The sequence below is a fragment of the Lepus europaeus genome, chromosome 18, assembly GCF_033115175.1.
Source record: "Lepus europaeus isolate LE1 chromosome 18, mLepTim1.pri, whole genome shotgun sequence".
In the NCBI taxonomy this organism is placed as follows: domain Eukaryota; kingdom Metazoa; phylum Chordata; class Mammalia; order Lagomorpha; family Leporidae; genus Lepus; species Lepus europaeus.
Genome location: NC_084844.1, coordinates 50,005,375 through 50,029,796, shown reverse-complemented (window position 1 = coordinate 50,029,796; position 24,422 = coordinate 50,005,375).

Here is a 24,422-nt window from a genome sequence, read left to right as displayed (position 1 = left end):
TATTAAATTGCATATGTTTTATTATATATTAAATGTATGTATATATTTAACCATCTCTGTCACACACGTACATTGTGTATATATAATACATAATATACACACACATAGTTTCTGAATAGAATGCTCTGTAGCCATTAAGGGTGGTTAACATGGGAATACGTTTAAGATACAAAGCTGCAAAGAAATGATTTCCTATTCTGCATAGGTAGGACTCACATGGGGTGAACAGAGGCTGGAGAGCCCAGGGTGCTCAGACAGAGCGGCACAGCCAGAGCTGAGTGCAGGCTTGTACTTCCCCGGGAGAAGGACCCAGCTCTCCAGGAGGATGTACAGCCTTCCTCCTGAGAGCACGGGCAGCCTGAAGACAGTCATCGCTGGTGACGGAGGAAGACAGTGCACTCTTTTCTCTGCTCTCCCGAGACTCTGGGGTGGAGTGGGGAGCTCCAAGGCCTGCAGCTCTCCCTGGAAGGGCCCTGTGCAGAGTGCGAGAAGGGAGGTGAGGGAGAAACCCTGCAGACCACCGCCAGGACAGCCTGTCCTTCCTGCTCATGAAGTCCACCCCTAGCAGCAGGGAGAACCTCCAGAGCTGAGGTGCAGCAAGGTTTCTCGTGGAGATGGGCTGGGGGGCCAGGGGAGGGGAGCCAGACACTCCCATGGGCACATCGCTTCAGGAGCCACCACTCAGAACTCAGGATAAATAAAGTTTTAATGCGATATTTAAAATAGCAAAATAACACAAAGCATTCATGGTGAACACAATACCAACATTTTCAACGAACGCAGGTTGGTTAGTCATTTTGTGACCCTGGATTAATGTGCAATCAGAAGAGCTGATTCCCATCGCTCGCCCACGCTGTCTCTCCCCTTTTGGATGGGGTTGTGAGGGTTGAGGATGGTGGGAAACAGGTTGGGCAGTGCAAAGCTTTATATATCATCATGCTATTTGGCGGAAGAACTTTTACTCACTTTAACTACTGAGTTTGGAAGGTGGAAGGGTATTTTGGTGAGTGTGTGTAGGGTGTACATTTTGTTTTTGCCTTGGACCCTGATGTGGTCCAGCCTGTAGGGCCTGGGAGCCCTCACGTTCTGAGCTCCTGAGGCCCCTGAGGGTGTGCAGGTGTGAGGAGCACGGGGTGGGGGGGGGGGCAGAATGGTTGTGTCCAGATGTTTTCCTGCAAGGACTCCTTTGTGAATCCTTAAGAGACCAATCTCTATAGACATAAACACACCACATTTCCCCCAACACGTATACATTTTGTTGTGATGGGTAAGGTACAGACCTACTTCTACAGGGCTAATAGTTTGGCTTCCATTTTTGCACGTAGGTACCTCCTTGAGGAAAGAGAATAAAAAGTGGCCTGCCATTCTGAGAGAGTTCTGTTTTTACAAGAGGGTCCTTGTAGTGAAAGTGTTGAGGCTGCTGCATTGAATGTACTGATTCCAGGGTGCTCGGGGCTGGGCTGCACGGAAGGACCAGGAGCATCCTCAAGGGGAGGACTTGCCCATCATCTGGACAAGGGGAGAGCCTGGGCCTGGGCCTGGGAGGGAGGACTTGCCCTGTCCCTGGCTTTCTCTTAGTCTAGGGTCCCACAGGTGCTGGTGGAAGAGTTGGGATGGCAATTGCATTGGACTTGATTTCCTGGTTTCTGCCTCTGTCGGCACCCCCAGGGGACTTACCTAGGGTTCACGGGGACAGGGAGCTTGGGTGGGGATGGCCCCCGATTCAGAGGAAAGTCAGAATCTCTGTTATTAAACCCATTCCATGGCCCTGGAAGCTCACAGAGCTGTGGAGGCAGACCGTGGGAGGTGTGAGTCACACCCATATGCTTGGATTTAACTCTTTTTTAAAAAAACATTTGAAAATATTTGAAAAATTTGAAGACATTTTAGATTTATAGAAAAGGTTTCAAAAATAGTACTAGAGTACTAAGTTCCCTTGTATCTTTATCCAGTTTCTGTAAATACTGACATCTTCCAAACCCATGGTACCATGATGAAAATCAGAAATTAGCATAGATACAATGTAACTGACTCATCTACTGGCTATATGCCAATTTTACCAGGTGTCTATTAGTGATCTACATTGTGTTTGCTTGTTGTAGTATTTTTATCTCCTCTGATCTGGAATATTCCTCAGTCCATCTTTCGTGGCTTGGACACTTTTGAAGAATCCTGGCCACTTGGTTTGCAGACTGTCTCTCCACTTGGATTTGTCCAGCGTTTCTTCACAATGAAATGGAGAGCTGCCTTTTTGCAAGAATCCTGCCGAGATGATGTTGTGTCCTTCCTGGTGCATCCTATCGGGAGGCACATGAAGCAGGTGCATCTTGGATGCGATGGTACCTGCCAGGTTTCTCCATGCATCGCCCCTCCTTTACATGAGTTGCTATCCCTCCTCTACTGGCACAGTCAGGACAATGGGTCAGAATGATGAGAGCAGTCCTTCTTGTGGGCACACATTGTCCTTCTCAGATAAAAGTCATCCTCACATCTGTAACCTCATCTGAAATCACTTCCAGGTGACAGCCCCGTCCCCATGACCAGCTTCTCCAGTCTCTTCTGTTCCCTGCTAGAAGTGGAAGCCTATCACTGGAGGAAAAGCAGAACTCCTTCTGGAACTCTGGACGGAATGATGTGCTGGGCCCCTTGCTATGCTGCTGCGTCTTACTGAAGTCCCTCCAGCTACCATTTTGTAGTGGACGGCACAGTCTTGGAAAGATCAGGAAAGCTGCCCAAGGCCACCCAGCCGGGACACGGTCTGCTTGAAAGTCCAGGTTGTTCCTTGACCTTCCACTAGCTCTCCAGACAGGAGCCTTGCTCAGAGCCAGTCAGTGACTGATAACCCAAATTCCAAGATCAGAGTTCCCTAGAGAGCTGGGAACCAATGGAATGATGATAATAAAGTCTATACAGTACTTTATGACAGATGGAGCATCTTCACCCTCTGTTCTGGCAGAGCTGGGACTTGGGCATCCCAGTGTTCACTCTGGAGAAGTTGAGGCTGAGGGTCAGGGAGTCTGTCTTGTTCAAGGTCTCAGCCAGTTTGGGATGGGCCCAGAATTTCAACCCATGTTGGTCCACTGCAAGCCCAATCCTTCACTAGAGATGAGGGCCGCGTTTTTCTCCATCAGGAGAGGAGTAAGCAGGTGCCTGGGCAGGGTGAGGGGCACTGAGCCCGTGAGGTCATGGATGCTCATCTGTTTGAGAATAGCTGAGGTCCCTCTGGAAACTGCCTGCATCCACAGGTGTGTCTTACAGGTGATTTGCATGCTCTATAAAGACATAATTTATATGATTTATACATTTTATGTGATTTCTAAGACCTGTTAAATATGTAAGGGAGCTGCTAGGGGTCCTGGACACCTCTGCTGTCTCCAGTTCGCAGTTGGTTCTTCATCAAAGGCTGCTCCATGTCCAGCCCCGGGCTTGGGGCTGTGATGGTCCTGACCTCACACTGATGAACCAGACTTGGTCCCTGGGCTCTGAGGGTGGGGGGGTGAGATGATCACCCACAGACCATAAGGCCAGAGATGCTTTCTGGAGGCGGTGGCTTTGCAGAGGCGTTTTCAAAGTGGGTAGGATTTAAGTGGATGAAGATAGGGGCTGAGTGCAGTCACGGCGCACGTGGACATTGGAAACAGAGCGTGGGTCCCTGGAGTGGAGGAGACAAGTTGGTCTTCTAGGAGCCCTGGTTTCTCGTGGAATTGGCCTTGGGCAAGGCTGCTCAGAAGCTCAGCATGTGATTGCAGACAGGAAGCTGCAAACCCTGGCTAGCTGTGGCCAGCTCAACCCCTGTGATGCAGCCTCCATCCGCGCCTGGGAGACGGAAGAAGAGGATGCAGGCTGGGGAAGCAGGAAGGCGGTGGGTCCTCAGGCAGTCTCCGGGAGCCCTGACTCACGGGTCATGAATGTTCTGTTTTTAAAGGGCATGAGCAAGTGGGTGTGAACCCACAGGGGGCGACGGGAGACTTTCTGGTGGCAGAGAGAGGGCTATGGAGTCATGCACCGCCAAACAGGGCTGCAGGTGGGGATGCTCCCTGTGGCCGTCCTGCTAGGGCAGGAGCGGGAGCGGTCTTTGTCTTCTCTGATTGACTTTCCTGCCAACCCCGGGGGTTGGCCCTAGCTGTTCAGGAGCCCGAGCAGCAGCCTGAGCCCCTGACACCCGTGCATTTCCCTCCCAGCCCTCCCCAGCTTGTGCCCCAGCCCCTCAAGTCAGCATGTGCCCAGTCAGCTCTCATCTGCTCCCGGCTTCCAGACCAGAGACAGCTCCACTGGCACCTCAGGCAGAAACACGTGGATTTTTCCATCCCCCTCCTATCTAACCCCCACATTTGGTCACTAAGCTGAGTCCCTTTGTCCCAAACCTCTCTGGATCCTCCACCCTCACTAGCAAAGATGCTCACTTGAATAGCCTCCCCATGGGGCCAGGACCCCTCTCCTAGACAAACCCACACGGTCGCTGGAGCATCTTTCTCCCTCCCATCAGACTCCATGTCCCACCTGCATCGGGCTCTCTGGTTGGCCGCTCCTGCTCACCTACAGCATCAAGTCCTAGCTCCTGGGCCTGGCAGTCAAGGCCTTTCAGCTGCAGCCCTGCTGCTCTGGGCAGGTGTGGTCTCTGTCAGTTGCCTGTTGCATGAAGAACTGTGCCTTTTGGGGTCCCTCATGTTCCCCTAGGATGGCCCCAGAGTTGCTCACTCCTCAGGAGTGAGGCCACATCCCTGTTCTCAAGGCTCCCGCTGTGCAGAGGGGACGTGGTCCCCACGTGGTGAGCAGCGACCTGGAGTCCAGGCTCCAATTGCTCAGCTCCTCCCAGACGAGGCTGTGCCCCACCGCACACCCCCAGGGGCTGGGGTCTCTGCGTCCAGAGCGTGGCCAAACCTTGGTCTTCTCTGGAGCCCTAGAGATGGGAAGGGCTCTTTCCTGCTCCTGCCAAGTTGCCCTCACCCAGCACAGAACCTCTGATGTTTGCGGAGACCTCTGTCACCAGCTGTGAGGGGACACTGCTGCTGCAGGCCACTTCCCGTCCTGGTTCTTCCTCTGCCTGCTTCCTGTCACCTGGCCTTTGGCTCCAGCTGCACAAAGACCTCCTGCTGTGGAGCAGGGCGTCAGCACTCCTTCCTCTCCCAGAACCACCGGCTTGCACTCATGGACCAGCCTCGCCTCCTGCCCCCACTCCAACCCCTGCTCTCCTGGTGTTCAGGAAACCTTCTTCCCTGCTCTCGCCTCCTTGAGAACCACTTTTATAGAAGCCACTGATGAGTGAGGCTGTGCTCTGTTTGTCTTGCTGTTCCTGGCTTATTTTCTTTAACATGGTGGGCTCCGGGTCCATCCGTGTTGTCACCAGTGACAGGATCTCATCCTTCTTTATGGCTGAATGGTGTTGCACGGAGAATGTGTGCCGAATTTTCTTTAGTCATTCTTAGTTAACAGGAATGGCTTGTGTATTTCAAAATAGCAGAAGAGAACACTTAGAATGTTCTCACGAGAATAATGATAAATGTTTGACGTGGTGAGGATGCTAATTACTCTGTTTCCATCATTGCATGATACCTATCAGCGGGCTTCAACCATCTGTGGAAAATGGAATTAAAAGTATGAATTTATTGTGGTGCAAAAATGCTTCCAAAATGCAGGAAAATAAGTGCTGTGTGAAAAAACTATGCATGGGTTTCAAAAAGTTTTTATGCACCAAAAATCACATTTAAAAAATGCAAACTTAATTTTTCTTTTCTTTTTCTTTTTCTTTTTTTTTTTTTTTTTGAGAGAGAGGGCGCGCAAGCTCTCATCTGCCAGTTCACTCCTTAAATGCCTGCCACAGTTTGTCCCAGGCCAACACTGGGAGCCAGGAGCTCAGTTCGGGTCTCCCACGTGAGTGGCAGGGGCCCAAGTCCTTGAGCTGTCACCTGCTGCCTCCCGGGGCCCGCAGCAGCAGGAAGTTGGCACCATGAGCCAGAGCAGAGGTGGGACCCAGGAACTGCGCAGTGGGACATGGTGTGAACCGGCAGGCTCAGCACCACTCCTGCTCTTTCTGAAGTCGTCTTCGTCCCCTCGACTGTGTTCTTTCCCTCCCTGCACACTCTTGGGCCAGCCCCACCGCTCAATGCAGATTCCTCCAGGGTAGGGACAGTGTCCTGCACACCAGAGAGGCTCAATCAATATTGGCTGAATGAGCGCCCATGGTTCTCTGCTCTTTGTCCGTTTTTTTGTGATGCATATGCATGGGTTTCTCATCAGAAAAGCAGCTTGTGTCAAACCCTCGGAGAGCCCAGCTCTGGTGTGGCTCAGAACTCATTATCTTCCCGCACGGGTTGAGAGATTCTTGGACAGAGATTCAAACAAAGGCTGAAGTGGCCGCTTTGACCCGGCTCAGCCTCCAGTGAGTTCAGAACCATGAAGCATTATTGTCTGCTGGCGAGCAGTGCCTGGGGCGCCTGCAGGCACCTGGCGCCTCCGCCTGCACCGGGAGCTCCTTCTCTCTGATGCGGGGCCAGGAGCCCAGGCGTGCCCTCCTGCCGCACCGGACGCTGCCTGTGGCATTGTGGCGATGTGATGTTCGCAGACCACAGACACCCTTGGAATCCGGGAGCGGGAAGGGTTTTGTGTTTTGTGTTTGTTGAGCCTGAAAGGACCAGTGGATGAAAAGAACTTGCTTGGGAACATGCAGAGCGGGGACCAGGGACCACAGTGCAGAGTCCCTGGGCTCCTCTCTGCAGACCGCTCCCCGTCTCTGTGTCAGCGTCCACCTCGGCTGCTAGACAGCTGGGGGGCCGTGACATCGACTCATGGGTTTTTTTTTCAGCTTCAGTAGAAGCTGAGCACCACAGTGAGTCCTCTGCGACTTCACTGCCTGCAGCTTCAGCTCCCCAGGGCCAACGGCAGACTGAAAATGTTCTCTCTGTCTTCACTCCTCCGGGACACACAGCATCCACGGATCTTTTATTTAATTATTTACTTAAAGGTGCATTCATTTTATTTGAAAGGTAGAGATAGAGAGAGGGAGAGGGAGGGGATGTGAGAGAGAGAGGATGTGAGAGAGAGAGAGAGAGAGAGAGAGAGGTCTTCCATCTACTGGTTCACTCCCCAAATGGCTGCAGCAGCCAGGCTGGGCAAGGCCAAAGCCAGGAGCCAGAAGCTTCCTCAGGGTCTCCCACAAGGGTGTGGGTGCCCAAGCCTTTGGACCGTCTTCCACTGTTCTTCTCAGACATATTAGCAGGAAGTTGTATCGGAAGTGGGGCAGCTGGGACTTGAACCAGTGTCCATATGGGATGCCAGCACTGCAGATGGTAGCCTCAGTCACGAAACTTTTATTACATTACATTGTCATCATTGTTTTGTTTCATTATTAGTTCCTGTTAATCTCTTACTGTGCCTAATTTGTAAATTAAACTTATATATAATATATAATAGTGTATGTAAAGTTTGGTACTATCTGCTTTTTTAGGCATCCGCTGGGAGTCCTGGAGTGTATCCTTCACAGATAAGGGTGGACTGCTGAGCACAAAAGATAAAATGGGGTGAGCATTCTGGCACAGTGGGTTAAGCCGCTGCCTGGGACTCCTGCATCCATACTGGAGCCAGCTTGGATCCCAGCTGCTCTGCTTCCCATCCAGCTTCCTGCTAATGCACCTGGGAAGCAGATGACAGCCAAGTCCTTGGGCTGCGTCCACCCACATGGGACACCTGGATGGAGCTCTGAGCTTCCGCTTCAGCCTGACCCATCCCTGGCTGTCGCAGGCGTTTGGGGAGTGAACCCTCCCCCTCTCACCCCTACCCCCAGTCTCTCTGCCTTTCAAATAAATCAATCAATATTTTGGAAAAAAATGAAATGTAGCATTCTAACTATTTTAGGTGTCCAGTTCTTCTATCCACTCATGGTGATGTGCAACTGTAACCACCATCCATCTTGTGAATTTTCTATTTTTAATTTTTATTTTTGACAGGCAGAGTGGACAGTGAGAGAGAGAGAGACAGAGAGAAAGGTCTTCCTTTTTGCTGTTGGTTCACCCTCCAATGGCCGCCGCTGCCGGCGCACTGTGGCCGGCGCACCACGCTGATCCAAAGCCAGGAGCCAGGTGCTTCTCCTGGTCTCCCATGGGGTGCAGGGCCCAAGGACTTGGGCCATCCTCCACTGCACTCCTGGGCCACAGCAGAGAGCTGGCCTGGAAGAGGAGCAACTGGGACAGAATCTGGTGCCCCGACTGGGACTAGAACCTGGTGTGCCGGTACCACAGGCGGAGGATTAGCCTAGTGAGCTACGGCACCGGCCAGTGAATTTTCTTCATCCTGCAAAACTGACGTTTGTGCAAGTCCTCCAATGAGGAGAGAGAACAATGACTATGATGGTGGTGATGATGGTGATGATGGTGGTGATGCCTGTGAGGATGAGTAGAAGCCAAAGTTGGTTTAGATACAATTTATTAAATCATATAAGCTCTTTTACCAAGTTTTCCCTGAAGTTGCTTTGAAGGAAGTTGTTTCATGAATTCACTGCACTCAACAACAAAACATGAGACAAAAGCAGGGAAAAAGCCTGCGTGATGTTTGCAGGGTCGTATGCTGCATGTTTTGACCTCTACAACCCATGTTGTAGAGTATATAAATGCATTATTACTTAAACATTGTTGTTCATTTGTTTGAAAGGCAGAGAGACAGACAAAGAAAGAGCTCCCACCTGCTGGTTCACTCCCCACATGCCCACAACAGCCAGGGCCGAGCCAGGCTGAAGCCAGGAGCCAAGAACTCCATCTGCACCTTCCATGCGGGTGGCAGGAATCCATTCTTTGCTGCCTTCCAGGCGCATCAGCAGGAAGCCGGATGGGAAGTGGAGGCGGGAATTGATCCAAGGCACTGTGTTAACGGGATGAGGATGTCGAAAGCAGCGTTCTACCTGCTGTGCCAAACACCTGCCCTACTGCTTTTTTAAAATTGTAAAATCCACCTAACAAACTTAGCCCTTTAAAGTGTTCTCTACTGTGAAGCTCTGTAGCATCAAGTACTCCCGTTATTGTGCCACTGTCCCCAGCGTCCACCTCTGTGTAACTTGTTCATCCACCCCAGCTGAAGCTCTGCACCCATGAAATGCTGATCCCCCCGTCTCCTCTCCTCCCTGCTTGGACATCACCATTCTGCCCTGTGTCTATGAAACACCACTTCTTACGACGGCTACATAACATTCCCTTCTGAGGACAGGATATAGAGGGAGCACATTGCGTATTTCCGTCCGTTCCTGCAGACATTTGGGTTTTCCCTTAATGTTGTGAATAGTGCTGCTAGCAACCTGGGTGTGCAGGGTTCGTCACGATGTGCTGAACCTTGAAAGCATGATGCTAGGTGAAAGCAGCCAGACACAAAAGGGCACACGGTGTGACCTTATATTAATAGATGTCAGGGGTCCTCAGACGTTACATGAGAACTAGCGTGCAGCCTAGCGTGCCTATCTGTTGACATGTATTTGCCACACGTATGTATTCAGTATCCAGAGTGGGTACTCCATGGATCTGTGGTGCCTGCCGGAGGCTGGGGAGGGGAGAATGGTGAGTGAAACCTGCCTGGGATTGGAGTTTCCTTTAGGGAACTCGATAGAGGGGCAAATGTAGGGATTTGCTGCCATTGGGTCGTATGTACTCTCTATAAAATGATGACTTTTGTGCTATGTAAATCTCACCAAAGTGGGAGTGCACACAGCCCCTTTTATCTTCTCGCTGTGATGCCGAATCTCCAGGTTCCACCAGGTGGTGACACAGACCCGAGCAGGTTGAGGCAGCCAGAGGTCACCGCCTCGGCCTTTCGCTGTGTGCTTGGGAGTGTGTTCATACTCCCTGTACCTGACACAGGAGCAACCAGACGCTGTCCGGGGCTGCTTCATGGCTCACAGCGCGCTGGCACTCCAAGGGCGAGTGTGTGAGGACGAGAGAAATGCGGAGGGAGGGCGTGGCTCTGCTGGTGGGAGGTGACCTGCTGGCAAGCTGCTCTTGTGCCTCCAAGTTGCTTCTTCCACTGTCCAACTGGCCGGCCCGGTGGAGGCACAGCGAGAGCCATTTAATCGTAGGAGACCCCTCCTCCCTGATGGATGCCCTACTGGGGAGGCTGCATTGCCTTTCGTGGGGCTGGGGTCATGGCTCAGCCTAAAGCTTGGGCTAATTTACACCTAAGGATTTATCCCCCGGGGAAGTTGCCCTTGACCGTGCCGGGATTGCTCTGGGCAAAGGCAGTGAGAGCCAGAAGACAGAGATGGAGTCCCCACCTGCTGTGTGTACCAGTGGACAGAACCGGCCAGCATACGGAAGAGGCGACCTGCTAGGAAGCCAAAGAGAGGGCGGGCAAGGAGACCTCAGCCTTGTGGGAGGCTGGTCCTGCCAGGAGTTTGGTTCCTTACTTGCTGTCAAACCCCTTCAGGCATGTTTTAGTGTTGTGCTGCGGGGGTGGCAGGCGCCTGGTCTGGGAGCCCTCTGACCTGGGAGAGTTGGCTGAAGTAGGCCTGCCAAGAAATTGCGCTTTGACGTGCCAGGTGTCCTGCACCATCACCTACCATGGCGAGAGTTCAAACCCCAGCCTCAGTGTCTGCTGGCTGTGTGCTCTCAGGCAAGTGACTTCTCCTTGAAACAGGCTCTCACCTCTGACAGGTGCCTGATGTCTCAAGGACTTGGTGTAGCTTTAAATGAGGTGATTCATGTAGAGCTCAGTGCAGAGCTGACTTTTTGAAATTTATTCTTGCTAGGTTTTATTTACTTCTTAGGCAGAGAGAGAGAATCAGAACCAGCTCCCATCTGCTGGTTCACTCTCCAGATGCCCACAAGAGCTAGAATTGGGCTGAGGTTGAAGCTGGGAGCTGGCAGCTCAATCCAGGTCTCCCAGATGGGTGGCAGGAATCCAGCCACTGGAGACGTCACCGCTGCTTCCCAGGGTGCGCACTAGCGGGAAGCTGGAATGAGGAGCAGGAGTCGGGACTTGAACCCGGGCACTCTGATGTGGGATGTGGGTGTCTATGTGTTGGCCTGTCTTAGCTGAGAGGCCAAATGCTTGCTCTGGAGCTGACTCACTGCAACTTTGACCTCAGCAATTGGCTGAGCTGTGTGTGTGAGGAATGTACAATGGATGGGCAGTCTGATGCTTCTAGGGAGTGCATGTCCATCCCTGCCTCAGTTTCCCTTGGTGACATCCTTTGGATTTACTGATGGCTATGCTGGAGGCCAACCTTGCCAAGAGCCTTAGTACACCCTGGCTACGTATCTTGCTGGGCTGGCATGTCCAGGGTGCTAGGGAAGTGTGCCGTGTGGTGGTGCAGAGCTGGGGCTAGAGGGTGGGGAAGATCCTGGCAGAAGGAAGGAGCCATCAGAGTCTGCTGGGGGTGTTTGGAAAGGAGAGGTACCCGGGGGCTACTGCCAGCAGTTCCCATGATCCACCCCCAAGGCGACTCCCATGTTCACTCCTGGTGAGAGGTCTGAATGATGGTGGCACAAGAGCCCTGTATTCAGGGTTTCGCCAGCACCTTGACAATCCCTGCCGCACGCCGGGCTCTCGTCGGATCCGTGCAGCAGCCCTGTGGAGGAAGCTGGACAGACAAGGAACGGAAGCAGCTGCTGCCCCTGGGGAGACCCACGGATTCGACACTGCCTTTGTCTATTAGCTCCTCAACACCCGTCCGGGGGCCTCTTCCATGGCTTATGTTAGAGCAGTTACTATGCCACACACGCCCCCAAGCACATGTTGACACTATACCAAAGCTTCATGGAAATGTGTGCATGGATTCAAATGTATTTTGTGCCAAAATCAACTTACCTTTCAATTTCATTTTTCCACCTTTTTTAAGTACTCTAACATTTATTATCTTATGGCCCTACAGGTCAGAGGTCATTGGATTCTTGGGGCCAAGATCAAGGTATTGGCAGAGCTATGTTCTCTTCTGAAGCCTCCAGGGAAAGTCTGTTTTCTTGCCTTTTTCCAGCTTCTAGAAACTTCCCTCATTCTTGGTGCTTGGACTTTGCTGTCTTCAGAGCCAGCAGTGGTCAGCTGGGTCTTTCTTATCACGGCACTCTGCTGTCCTCTGTGCCCCCTCCTCCACATTTCCACCAAGAGCCCTGGAGTTGTGCTGGACCCACTTGGATAATCTTCCCATTTCACAGCCAGCTGACTAGCAGCCTTAGCTCCTCCTTGCCTCGAAACCCACATAGCCACCGGTCCCAGGGTTAGGACACGGACATCTGGGGTGGGGGAGCAGCAATTTCCCTATCACGATTCCCCAGCTAGTCCAAACTGTGCTTCCAGTTTCTTTGTCACTTGACCATTTGAGAAAACGTAGTCCATGATACTGACATTGTGGCAAACTGGGATACTCTACGGCACGTGGGCTAAGCCCTGGGAAAATGACAGGGGAGCCCTTTAAGGGTTGGAGCAGTAGCATAACATTAAAGCTCCTTCGAGAAACATCATTCGCCTTGCTGCTTGGTGGCCAGGGAGGGTCTAACCCGAGGACTTAGGTAACTCTGCACCCTGAGCTGGGCAGGGACCTTCAGCTCATTCAGCCCCGAGCCAGGTTGAATATTTTTCTTTGAGTTGTATGGATGAGTATTTGGGAAGACAGCTGCTCAGCTAGGTCCTGGATCAGGTACTGTGCAGGCCAGGACAGGGGCTATGAATAGTTTCAACAACATGGGCTAGTGTGTTGGAAGCCACCACTGCCGAGTCTGGTTTGCTGGCGATAGCACCCAACTTTATGCTTCTGGTTGTTTAGAACCCCCAGAGGTCTGGTATCTTACCTAGGGAACTACTTATGTTGCTCTAGTTTTATGGATGCTAGCAGAAGATATATGACTTACTCATGGCAGGCCTGACAAGCAACATGAGTGTTTGCTGTGACTCCGTAAGTCCAGACTCCAGGGGGTGATGCCGAATGGCCAGGCAGCAGGTGCCTGTCCAAGCTGAGGGACTCATTCTTGAGAATCTCCAGGGTTTGATAACGGGCTACACACAAAACCTGCTTCTGTCTTTGCCCCAGAGGGGAAGCATCCTCTCTATCATCCCAGACAGCAGTCACAAATGCCCTCTTCTCTGGGGGGTGAGGCTCTTCGCTATACAAACATCCTTGAAAAGTGAATATGGTACGAAAGCTCAGAACCGGGATGAAAGCTGCGGGAGTGTGGAAGCGCCTCAGGAAACTGTCTCCCAGCACTAATAACAACAGTGGTGTGTAACGCCTTCAACATCTACTCAGGTCAGCCGCTGTTCTCTGCGCTTTACATGCATGAACTCATTTAACCCTTAGTAGATTCTATTATTATTCCCATTTAGCAGATGGGATAAGTGAAGGCAGGGCCGTGTCTGAGCACTCTACCGTATTCTGCAGGGACAGTGGCAGCCTGATTCTCTCCTGGGTTTCTTTCCCTGTGGAAGTGGCTGTAAGGTGCGCTCCCTGGAATACACAGCTGTCGGCTGTTTGGGTTTGTTCTTCCCCACCTGCCATGCTTCAGCCACAGCCACCTCGCCTGCACTTAATGAGTAGCTTTAATAGTATTTAGCATTCCTACTTTATTAAACAAAAAGCCTGTAGAGTCAAAACAAAATCATATTACAGCAAAAAAGGAGGCAATGGCCCCATGCACGTGGGCCTCCCTGGTTGTCTGCTGCACTCCCTTTTCAGCCAGTAGCCGCCTTAGACACATTTGAATGTTCTTGGAAAACCAGCTGGAGAGACAGTCTCAGCTGGTGATGACATGTCTGTCGGAGGTAGAGGTGTTCTGGACCAGTGCCCACGCAGGGTGGAGAAGTGATGCACCCACCAAGGGCCCTCTTTTGCAATATGCCCCCCCCCCCCACTTTCCTCGTGGATCTGCGTATAGGTCTTGGCACCTCGCATAGTTTGAACATGAGTAGGCTCCCAAGCTCCTGTAAGACTTTAGCCAACAAAGTTACAAGTTAATGCCACTAGGAGGGTGGAATCTGGCCCAATAGGAAGTTTAGGAGGCGGAGCTCATAGGAAGTCCTTAGGTGGTTGGGCGGAAGCCCCCGGGAGGCGATTCTTGTGAGAGGGTTGATCACAGACACCAGGTTGGGCTCAGCCCTTCTCTGTGTTCCTGGCTCACTCTTCTCCGTTGTTGCCTGCCTGCCTCAGCAGATGTGAAAGCAGTGGGAGCCGGCGCCGTGGCTTAACAGGCTAATCCTCCGCCTTGCGGCGCCGGCACACCGGGTTCTAGTCCCGGTCGGGGTGCCGGATTCTGTCCCGGTTGCCCCTCTTCCAGTCCAGCTCTCTGCTGTGGCCAGGGAGTGCAGTGGAGGATGGCCCAAGTGCTTGGGCCCTGCACCCGCATGGGAGACCAGGAGAAGCACCTGGCTCCTGGCTTTGGATCAGCGAGATGTGCCGGCCACAGCAACCATTGGAGGGTGAACCAACGGCAAAAAGGAAGACCTTTCTCTCTGTCTCTCTCTCTCACTATCCACTCTGCCTGTTAAAAAAAAAAAAAAAAAAAAGAGAGAGAAAGAAAGCAGTGGGGCCGCCCAGTCTTGGCCCTGGACCTCCAAAACTGTTAAGCCGAGGAAACTTTCTTTACGAAGTTAGCTTCTCTCGGACATTGCACTGGAGGGACAAAGAGCTGAGGGATGCAGCCCCTGAAGGACCACTTCCCTAGACTGGAGCCCACGATTGTCCTCTTCTTGTCTCGTTAGAGGGAGTCTTAGTGCCTCCCAAGCTGATGTGCTGGGGAGGCAGGGATTCTGCTCACAAAGGGAATTGGAACAGAGAGTCTCCTGCTGCCGCCCAGGGATTAACGCTGACAGGTGGTGCAGGCGGATCTGCAAGGGAGACACCAAAGGATGCAGTGTTTGTAACTTACCAGGTGACGAGTGCTGATCAACTGAGGTGCTACGGCGGGGGACTAGAAGGAGTTGGCGTAGGAGACGCAGTTACTAAGTATGAACTTCACCGTGGGATTAAAGGAAGAAACAAAAGCTATGACCCTGCCTTGAACAAAGGTCTTTCAAAAACCTAGTGGAGAATGAATTAGATGATAAATTCATTTTGGTTCAAAGTATCTTTCCAAATCCATGCATATTAGGGGCCTTCAAACATTTCATAGAAAGTATAATTTTTCAAAATATTTTAGAATAGTTTGGATTTTAACATTTATTATTTTAAATTTTTAAACTTTTAATTCCATTTTCCGCAAACTTTCTATAGTCTCATATCACTCTGATTACTGTTAAAATAATTTTTAAAAGTCTCTTTTCATTAATATGTGCCAGAAGCATGAACGGTAGTGAAACTTGCTGTTGGGTCCACAGGCAGGAGAGTGGCGAGACAGACAGATGATGATGGAGCTGGTGGGAGAAGGGACGCGTCCCTGAGCCCCGACCTCAGCACTGGACATGGCTTTGGGTTGTTGCATGATCTCAGGGTAGCCTGGAACAGCAACCAACCCTCTCTGCCTCCATGCCCAGTGACCTGAAAACCAAGACACTGATGAGCCAGGGTCCAGAGCGGCTGAGACAGGAGGCTGTGGCCTGCAGACCCAGGCTGTCCACTCTGGCTGGAGAGAAAGGGCCACTTCCAAGGCCATGAGTGCTGCTGGCCTGAACTCTCTGAGATCTGGTTGGTGAAGTGGTCTACATCAGTGTTTGATGCGGTTTGTAGTCACCATCTAGGAATGGACACAATAAACCCTCTCTGATTCAGAACCACAGGTGAGAGGTTTTTTTTTTTTTTTTAAGATTTTATTTATTTATTTGAGAGGTAGAGTTACAGACAGTGAGAGGGAGAGACAGAGAGAAAGGTGTTCTGTCTGCTGGTTCACTCCCTAATGGTTGCAACGATCAGAGCTGCACCGATCCGAAGCCAGGAGCCAGGAGCTTCCTCCGGGTCTCCCACGCGGGTGCAGGGGCCCAAGCACTTGGGCCATCTTCTACTGCTTTCCCAGGCCACAGCAGAGAGCTGGATTGGAAGTGGAGCAGCCGGGACTAGAACCGTCGCCCACATGGGATGCCAGTGCAGCAGGCAGAGGATTAACCTACTGTGCCACAGCGCCGGCCCCTGAACGGCAGTTTTGATAGAGCATAAAGCTTCGTTAGGAAGTCACTTCCTGAAGATATGCACTTTTGTTCACTACTGAAAGCTGTATGGTGGTTCCTCAAAAAAATTAAAAGTGTCACTCCATAGGATTTACTAATTTCACTTCTGAGTGTAGGTGCAAAAGAATTGGTAGCAGGGTCTTAAAGAGATAGTTGTGCAGCCATATTCATAGCAGCATTATTCATAATAGCCAAAAGGCACAGGCAACTCAAGTGTGTGTTGTCAAATGAGTGTATAAACAAAGCATAATGTATCCATATGTGAGACTATTATTCAGCCAATAAAAGGAAGAGAATTCTGATACATGCAACAACAGATACAAAACGTGAGGACGTCCTGCTGAGTGAAATACGCCAGACACAAAAGACAAAAGTGTAATTCCACTTATGTGAGGTACATGGAGCAGTCGGATTTATAGAGCCAGAAAGAGAATGGTGGTTGCCAAGGGTTGGGAGAAGAAAGAAGGAATGGGGAGTTCAAGTTTAACGGAATCAGAATTTTAGCTGTGATGAGATGAGAAAGTTCTGTGGGTGAGGTGATGGCTGTACAACAGGTGAATGTCCTTAGGCGCTAAGCTGTACACCTGGAAATGGCTGAGAGCCAGGCGTTTGCCACAGCAGCTAGGACGTGGCTTGGGACGCCTGCATCCCATATTGAGTGTCCAGCTGTGAGTCCCAGCTTCCGGTCACTGTGCACCCTGGGAGACAGCAGTTGATGGCTCAGGTAGTTTCCTGGGAGAGCTGGATGGAGCTCCAGGCTCCTGGCTTCAGCCTGGCCCAGCCTGCAGGTCGCAGGCATTTGGGGAGTGAACCAGTGGGTAGGACATCTCTGCTGGGGCGCTCTCTCAAGTACGTGAAACTTTTTAAATGATCAATGTGGTAAATTTTATGCTCAGTGTATATCACCACAATTTTTAAAAAGTAAATAAAAGAATTTACCTTTGTGATTTTCAAGTTCCTGTAGTACTATGGATGGGAAGTTTCTAAAAGGCAGAAGGAACTACAGTAAGGGAGAGATTGTGAGTGGTAGGAGGTTTTGATGTTGCTGATGCTCGGTTTTCAACATCTTATTAAACCTGAGAATGGGGCTTAGCTCTCCTCCTCAGCCCAGGCGGCCAGCCTCTGTGAGGACCCTGCTGGGCCAGCTTCCCTCTGTCCTGCCTCGCAGGTGTTCCTCCTGAGCCTTTAGCTTTTCGAAGATGGTGGGGGTCTTTGGGCATTGGAGGTTTCTGCTGGGGGGAGACCTTAGGGGAGCTGGGGCAGCGCATGCCTGGGTCTTGTGCCCCCTGCCCCCCCCCCCATGGGTGGGGGTTGCAGCCTCTGACCCCATCACGCCTGCACGGGAGGTGGGCGAAGTGCCTGGGGTCCCTGCAGAGCTGCGTCAGGCTGCTCACTGGCTTCGCAGGCTCTCTGCCCCCAGGTTAGACCCCACTGACTATGTGGAAGCTGGGTTTGGGGGAATAACTTGGCTACAAGCTCTCCAAGTGACCACACCACGTCCTTTACCCACTGGGGCTTTGCCTTTTTGTCTGAAAAAAATGGGCGAGAGCAGGGCAGTGTGGAGGAAGGGGGGTGAACAGAGAATTAGAAATAATGGATGTGGATCTTGTTTTGCAAATACAAGAGTAAAAGAAATATTGTGTGTCTCAGTTTTATTTAAAATTGACTTAGGTGTCTCACCAAGGTGCCCCCACTTGCGGGGATGTCCTGGGGGGCGGTGTTTCCCGGGCCATCCTAGCCAAGGGGCACAGCTCTCGGCTGCTCTATGAGGCTACTCCATGAGGCCAACTGGTTTTCCTCTTTCCCGACCAAGGGAGATGTGTGGCTAACCTCTTCTCAGCCTCCGAAGTCATCCTTCCTTTACGTCCCAGGGCTATCAGGTCTAATCTCATCAAAGGGATTTTTTTTTTTTTTCCCAGAAGTCTAGCTAGAAAAGCTTTTGCCTTCAGCCCATCACTGTATTCTGCCCTGCAAAAGACTTCCCAGGGCAAGGAATTGGCATGAAGGAGACTCTGGACCCGGAACCGGAAAAGAGGCAATGCAGGGAGAGTGACACAGAGCAATGTCTCTAACAGGTGGTGTCCAGCATGCATTCCAATTAGCAGGTCATGATTGGCAAGAGAGGGAGAGAGGACGTGAGGGCACCTCCCTCACAGCCAGGGTATGGGTTGTTTCACACGTGGAGATGAACGTTTGGAGCTGGGATATGAACTGTATGTCTTCTGTTAAAATGTAAACCAAGGCCAAATAACATTTTAAAGCTCATTTCAGTAGGAAGCAAGTCCTGAACTGAGAACACAGACTGAAGAGGGCGTCCGTGCCCCCGTGACGATGTGTCAGCACGAGCATTTATGGGGAAAACACGGGAGCAAACTGCTGATTTTGGTGACTTTGATGTAGAGTCTCTAGTCAAATAATTACACTTGAGGTGGCAGCTTATTATTGGTTGAGTTTATAATTTTTAAGGTTTAAAAAATTTATTTCGGGGCTGGCGCTGTGGCATATCTGGTGAGGCCGCCGCCTGCGGTGCCAGCATCCCATATGGGCGCCAGTTCAAGTCTCAGCTGCTCCACTTCCGATCTAGCTCTCTGGTATGGTCTGGGAAAGCAGTAGAAGATGGCCCAAGTCCTTGGGCCCTTGCACCAGAATGGGAGACCTGGAAGAGGCTCCTGGCTCCTGGCTTCGGATTGGCTCAGCTCTGGCCATTGCAGCCAACTGGGGAGTGAACCAGCGGATGGAAGACCTCTCTCTCTCTCTCTCTCTCTCTCTTTCTGCCTCTCCTTCTCTTTCTGTGTAACTCTGACTTTCAAATAAAATAAATAAATCTTTAAAAAGATTTTACTTCAAAGGCAGAGGGGAGAAAGAGGGCGGGTTGAAAGAGAAAGAGAGGAGAGGAGAGAGATCTTCCATCTGCTGGTTCATTCCCCAAATGCCAGCAACAGCCAGAGCTGAGCCAGGCTGAAGCCAGGAGCCTGGAACTCCAACGGGGTCTCCCACATGGATAACAGGGACCCAAGCCTGGGTCCCTCATCACCTGCTGCCTTCCCAGGCATGTCAGCAGGGAGCTGGATTGACAGCAGGGCAGCCGGGACTTGAACCAGCGCTCTGTTGGGGGGATGCAGGTTATCTGAAGCGGAGGCTTTACCTGCTGTGCCACAGCGTCTGCCCCCAAGCTTTGTTGCTGTCTTACATAAGCATTCTCCAGAGCCTGATCCAAGTTCAGTTTTGCTTATGTTTGCAGATTAAGCAGGTGGAAGTTACTTAAGTGGTTTTGATAAAAGAAGAATTCTCAACGTCCTGAATTTAATTACGGGAGCCAAAGATGATTGGGGGGTAGGGACCGAGACAAGGGAAAGTAGGCAGCTGAGACCTTCCAAAAAGACTGCTTATGTTGAAATCTGGGCCTAGATCGCCCCATGGCCCGTCACCAGGGCCACGGCGCCTGCTCACCGGTATGCTTTCCAACTGTTGCCCAACCACTCAGCAACAGCACATTGTCATTATTTTAAAAAGTGCTCTGAGCTTCTGTCTTAGCAGTGGACATGTTCCAGCTGCTGCCGCGAGCTGCTGCTGGGGGCCGGGGGACGTGTCCGGGGACCTGCTCTCCTTTCTTAGCATCTGAAACAACTCAATAAACCTTCTCACTCCAGAGATCCCTCGGCCTCAGCGTCCGGGCTTAGCAATCCGCTCAGGCCGTCTTCAGTGTTCATCTCTATTTTAATTTTACTCGAGCATTTCCAATGGGTCCCAGCTGAAAAAAAAAAAAAAAATCAACAATGCACCCAGGGTTGGGGGTGGGGTGGAGGCAGGCACTTGTATTACGAACAAAACAGGTCCGGCGCCGTGGCTTAACAGGCTAATCCTCCGCCTTGCGGCGCCAGCACACCGGGTTCTAGTCCCGGTTGGGGCGCCGGATTCTATCCCGGTTGCCCCTCTTCCAGGCCAGCTCTCTGCTGTGGCCCGGGAGTGCAGTGGAGGATGGTCCAAGTCCTTGGGACCTGCACCCGCATGGGAGACCAGGAGAAGCACCTGGCTCCTGGCTTTGGATCAGCGAGATGCGCCGGCTGCAGCGGCCATTGGAGGGTGAACCAACGGCAAAAAGGAAGACCTTTCTCTCTGTCTCTCTCTCTCACTATCCACTCTGCCTGTCCAAAAAAAAAAAAAAAAAAACAAAACACAGAACTTGCAGGTGAATCTCAGGTGTAACCGAGGACCGAGGCTGAGAACCTGTGCTGTGGGGAAGGACCAGGTGAGAGGGGGAGAAGCAGCAATGTTCATATTTGTAGCCTGGTGAAATTCATTAACTCAACGTAGAGACTCTGCTAGAGGCAGAGGAGGGAGGGGTGGCAGTGCAAGCAAAAAATGAGTTCAAGGAGGGAATATAGCTGAGCACAGAGCGCAGGAGCAGAGGGTCACCCTCTGCACCTGGCTGGGGGAGGAGCCCTCAGGAGAGCCTTGGCCTCCCCGGAAGAGTCCCTCCCCTCCTCAAGTGTCTGCTGCCGATGAAACTGCTGAACTTGGGGCTTGTGTTTCTCTACTTGGCTTTGACAACCTACGTTTTGGACGCTGGAAGCAGCTCCGCCAGCTGTCATTCACTCTCACCATTGACCTGGAGGTTATCTTGGCTCCTGTATTGATTTCCCCGGCTCTCCGAGGGGACCTCGGTCGGCTCAGCCCGGAAGACAGATGGCTGCTTTGGTGGCGTCTGGCTTTGGGTGTTCTTTGCGGAAGACATTCTGCCTCCTGCTGCCTGCTGGCTCCCTGCGGGGCCTCGATCTGGTTCAGATAAGATAAGCAGCTTCCTGCTGTAGCACAGGAGCAGGAGCGTGAGCAAAGGCAGGTCTTGGCTGTGATTAGTGGGGAGGCTTTGGGATTGGGGTGCGCGTGATTCACTTGGAGAAGAAAGGATGGTTTCTGGGAAGAGCTTGAATGGGCTGCTGTGTCCTCGGCTGGCGGTGTTGAGGTGCCCGGGGCCAGTGGGTATTTTGTCTTGACAGGAGCTCAGGTCTGAAGAATGCAGACCAGCCCTACTACCCGTGACTGCCACATCCATTAGCGTTCTGACCCATCTGAGCGACAGAAAACCCATACTAAACTCGTTACACGAACAAAGCTTTCCTGTTGTAGAACTGCAGTGTCTGGAGTTGGTCACGAGGAGGGGACCTGGCTCAGGGGGCCTGCATGGCGCCCGTGACTGCCCAGAGCACAGGTTTGGGGTCCCAGCGTCACATCCTGCCTTTGGCACTCATGAGCTGGCCAGCGTGGGCCAAGGCCTTTCGCTGCATGGACGGACCTTCAGCTGTGTTATCTATAAAGTAAGGATTCGTGAGATAAGGCATAGGAACCCTTCTGCACACAGCTGGAGCTCATTAAATGCTGGTAATTATAGAGGACAATGGTTGTTTTCCTCTTCAGCACCCACACATCCCTTTCCTGGTCTCCTGGCAACAGTTGCAGTTTTGTTCATGGATTTCCCCTCCCGCAGTCTCAGCCATGTGCCAGCTGGGGCTTAGAACCCAGGCTTAAGCCAGTTAGTAAAATGCATCCTCTAGAGCGTGGTGATTGGCTCATCATTGTCTTCAAAGTGAAGCTTGTCCAATTAGAATGCGTGCCATGAGTTTGCGGTCAATGTCAAGACAAAGATGTCTTCTATGTCCTCCTGGCTGTGGGATTTGTACCTGGGAATATATGGTCTCAGAGGCTTCTGGTGGCCATGTGTCAGCTGTGAGGGATGTGCCCAAGTGAGAAGGAGAGAGGGAGGGAGGGAGGGAGGGGGAGAAAGAGAGAGAGAGAGAGAAACACCCTGATGACAGGATGTGAACCCTGGATCAGCCCATGCTGGACCCTTTAGTTACATGGCAATGAATTTTCTTTTTTGTCTTACAGAGTTTATTCTGGGTTTTCTGTCACTTGCCATGGAAAGTAATAAACTTGATTTGAGATATGTTTTCTGGAAGCCAAAAAAGATTCTTCAAAGGCTGGAGTCTCTTGTCCCAATTCCTGTTTGGCTGCTAAGGAGTTTAGGTCCCAACTGTTGCGTTTGAATAATTCCTTCCTTCTGTGCATAAGGCTTTTTGCACCTTGGGTAGTTGTGCTGAAAGAAACAGAAACTGCTCCAGCCATCTGTCACTTCAAGAAGAGATTAATTACTATAGACAAAAGACTCTCTGCTGCAATAGGAAAATTATACTTAAAAGGTATATAGGCAGGGTCCCAGGTCACCCTCTCATCATACCCAGGCATAAACCAAGCTCAGTTTGTTGCTATGGTACTGAAGGGTATCCTGGATGTCTCTGGAGACACGCAAGATGTCTGGGAAGGTAATAGCCTTGGTTCTCAGTGTTGATCCTGACCTGGTCTCTTTGTGGCTTGATTTGAAGGTTTCTGAGTACGGAGGTGACATTCAAAATGTCCCCTTGCTATTCAGCCGTTGTCCAGTTCAAACAAGGGATTGTATTGCTTTTGCAAAGTGCAGAAGGTGGCTGTGTCCCCAGCCACTTGCTGGAGATCCAGCATACAAGAAAGACTGGGATGGACTGATGGCTGGCAGAATGGTACTTCTGACTGCTGTCACAGATGGGCAACCCTGGGGGGCTGAGGTCACAGGAACTGGCCAAGGGACCGTCTCCTCCTTCCCTTTCCCAAGAGGCTGCCCTTCCTGCTGACTGGGCTGGGGAAGCAGAGCTGGCTTGCTGTTCGTGGAGACCAAGGGAACCCGGGCATTCCCTGATGGCCATCCGAAGGCTAGGGCAGAGTGGGCCCTAGCCCACTAGTGTAAGCAGGTGTGCAGCAGCCTCACGGTAGGCACGGGGAAAGGCTGTGGGATTCCTCCTTTGCCTTGTTAGAAATGACTGCTTACACAGTCGCATGCTGATTTGGGGGGTGTTGAGATCAAAGGTAAGAACTGTCACTAAGACCCGGAAATACGTTCTCCTCACTGCTATTCAACTTGTGGGTCTTTGTTCGCTCAGTTTCCCATCACTCAACAAGGTTTCTACAGGTGGGGCACTTGCAGGTCTTGGCTTCTCCGGGATGATTCTTTCTAGAATCTGTGTACTAGGGCTGCTGTTTCATGGTGATGATGATGATGGTGATGATGATGATGGTGATGATGATGATGGTGATGATGATCGCTTGTGTTTTCATCCCCCATAGTTTCTAGTTTGGAGTTCCCTGGAGTTTATGTGTTTAGAGGTAGGTCAATGCATAGAGCTGTTTTGGTGGGACAGAGGGGTGCCTCTTCCATGCAGGCTCAGTGCTCCCCTGGGAGAAGAGGATTTGAGTTAGAGAAGTCTTTGCCAATGAGAAAACAATGCTGATGCTCCTCCCTTGCAGCCTAGAGGGGGGTAGAGAGGAGCCAGGAGGAGATCAAATGTCAGGGTCCTTTTCCCACTCCTTTCCCATGCCTGTAGGCTGGCATCCACAGGGATGTCAGCAAGCTTGAAAAGACGGAGGGCGTGGACCACTCCCCTGGGCACAGAGTGAGGCCCTGGTTCTAAAGGAGCAGCCCCGCCTCCAGCAGCTTGGACACAGGTCACCGGGGACAGGAATGGAGAGTATAGAGCTGACAGGTGAGCCTGGGTGGCGCCACTGGCCCCACAGCCTGTGCATGCTGTGCAGGGTGCCAGAAGTTCTCGAAGTACAGAGGACACAGCAACACAGGTGGTGTGGGGGAAGGCCAGAGTGTGCGTGGCTGGAACCCTGGACTCCAGGGAAGCACCAGTGGCACTTCCCCAGAGATGAGAAGGTGTGGCTGGTACTGGGTAACAGACGCCAAAACCCAGACAGCTCCATCTTCGTGCTCGGAGAGCAGCAGAGGCCGAGTTTGGAAAGGACCTGAGGGACAGAGACTGTATTGGAGAGGGATGGAGCTGTTCAGAAGAGGCCATCCACCTGCCAGATCCTGTGGACTGGAAAGTGTACCATCTGTCTGTCTGCCCCTCCTCCCACCCTCGGGCAAGTGAACCAGAGGGTGCAGGATGGCGAGGGAGATGAGGTCAGTCGGGCACTCACTGGCGTTTCCTTGAGACATCTAGGCAGCATTGGGTAGGTTTCTGGCCCTAATCGTTTTGGTTAAAGTGGTATGAATTTATTTTTCATGTATATTTGAATTGCACAAACAATACTTTCATCGATTCTCATGGTAAAAAATTCTGACAGTTGGTTAGGTCAGGGTCCTCTTGCCCCATGTCCTCTGAAAGCAGCAGCTCCCGCTGTCTGTTAGGCGAAGACCGTTTTCCAGGTGTTTGCATACATAAATATAGGATTTGAAAGATCCTGGAGAGCCTTTGAATGTTTCATAAATAGGAGCATACTGGAATTTTAGAACTTGATTTTTCTGAGCTAGGAATACGTCAATACAT